This window comes from Octodon degus, unplaced genomic scaffold (assembly GCF_000260255.1).
Source record: "Octodon degus isolate 3935 unplaced genomic scaffold, OctDeg1.0 scaffold00065, whole genome shotgun sequence".
NCBI classification, from domain to species: Eukaryota; Metazoa; Chordata; class Mammalia; order Rodentia; family Octodontidae; genus Octodon; species Octodon degus.
The window spans coordinates 6079665-6081657 of record NW_004524641.1 but is presented as its reverse complement, the minus strand read 5'-3'; the positions used below and the strand labels follow the sequence as shown (position 1 = coordinate 6081657).

Genomic DNA, 1993 nt, shown 5'->3' with positions numbered 1-1993 from the left:
ATATTAAAAAAGAAAAACACAAAGGCCCTTCCAACATACAGGCTTAAAGTTTACTACTTTACAAAACTTAATCCTCCCCACTTCAATTTTATTCTGTGTCTATACCACAACCCTCTCAGAAGACCTCACTTTACCTTCACCAAGGTAGAACTATCTGGATTGATGCTTCTCAAATAATCTGTGTATATTTTTGAAAACAGTAAAAATAAATTACTAGGCAAAGGAAAAATTTTAAGAATCTACAAAAAGTACTAACACAATTTTTTATTATTTTACTGAAATCACAAAAAATAGCTAACTTGCTATAAAAGTTTCTAAGTCTTCATTCTTAATATAGTTGTCTTAGGGAGGACTTACAACAAAGAAAAGCACAGAACAAGTCCACAGTCCACCCCTACTTTCTACTTGTATTTTCTTTGTATTAATCTGCTCATTATAATACTATTACTATAAAGTACAGTCCTGGCCTAAGCTTTAACCTCAATCCCATTTTATCAGAGAATAACTATTACTGGTTCACTTTTGCAGTTTTAAGAACACAACCCAAAATACAGTCTTTCCTGCTGTGACTCTGTATTATATCACTCTCTTCTTAATAATTAGCTAACTTAGTTCTTTAATCCTTTCATCTCTAATAGATAATTCAGATGTCCTTTTTTTCCTCTGAAATAATTAGAATCCCCTTCTCTTCTGCTTTCTCAACATATGGAAAAGTAAGAGTGCAGAAAAGTTCTACAATTTAAGAAAATATCAGAGCTGTGAGTATAGCTCAGTGCTAGAGCACTAGCAGAGCATGTAACAAGGTCCTGGGTTCAGTCCCCATCATAACAAAAAGAAATTCAAAACGTCTTTCCTGTGGAGGGCAAGGGATATAACTCAGTAGTACAGCGCCTGCCTGACAAGCACAAGGTCATGAGTTTGATCACCAGTACCCCCCCCCCAAAAAAAAGCATAGTTCTACACAGAAATATTTCTCAGAGGATCAGATGCAGAATAATTATACTCAGTTAAAATATGATCGGGGAAGTTCAGGCTGGACAACTAGCGGGCACCAGAGAAGGGGAGAACCTGTCCACTTCCAGAGCATTTCACCAGTACATCTGTTTGCTTCCTACAACTTCTGAAGACAAATAATTATGACACTATGGCAGGGATTTTGCATTCAGTGGTTCACAGGCTCCCAGTCAGGCTACAGACTGTGACAAAGCTACCGATTGTGACAAAACATGTAGAATTTCTCATGGGTACAGATTGGATTCGTCACAAAGTTACCAAATCAAGAATTCCAGATAGTGTGTTTCAGCCTTCACCTGGAGATCATGAAAAATATGGTGGGGATCCACAGCACCCTCATAATCTGCATGTTTTTACCAGAATAAAAAGTAGGATAAGATGACCATATTGGGAAAAAGATGTAATCAAGATGCTTAGATTAGAAAAAGCACACACTTCTCAAGTTCATAAGAACATCCCTTCAGTAAATGCAAAAATGAAAGTGGTTAAGCATCTCTTAAGAATCCAGCCCCTGAAGCTGCCGCAAGGACTTCCCACAGAAGAGAACATGGCTAACACATGCCTCAAGAGTACTAGGGAGTTAGTAGTGCAGTGGCATTTGAAGCCTGTGGACACCTGTAAGCCCCGTACTCAGGGGGCTAAGATAAGAAGAATCCTTGCAAGTTCAAGGACAGACCCAGGCTACACAGTTCAAGACCAGCCTGATAATAAAGACCTTGCCTGTAAAAAACCCTATGGAGCAGGAAACAAGTCCTGATTCCACAGAGCTTCATAATTTAAAAATGTAAATTATATTTAAAGTTGTTGGGAAGCTGGGTATGATGGTACAGGCCTGTGATCCTAGCACTCAGGAAGCAAGGGCAGGAAGACTGCTGTGAGTTTGAGGCCAGCCTACACTACATGGTGATACTCTGTCTCAACAAAAAAGTAAAGTTGGTGAGAAGATGCTTTCATTAAAATATATATAAAAAAGAATAGC

At 38.3% G+C, this 1993-nt stretch overlaps 1 protein-coding gene and 1 pseudogene across 4 annotated transcripts in view; one reads left to right on the top strand and one right to left on the bottom strand.

Moving 5' to 3' along the window:
* Positions 1-1993, bottom strand: part of Ola1 (Obg like ATPase 1) — a 218509-nt gene that overhangs the window by 201908 nt on the left and 14608 nt on the right. The window lies entirely within an intron of this gene.
* LOC105742656 lies at positions 1145-1771 on the top strand (annotated as a pseudogene).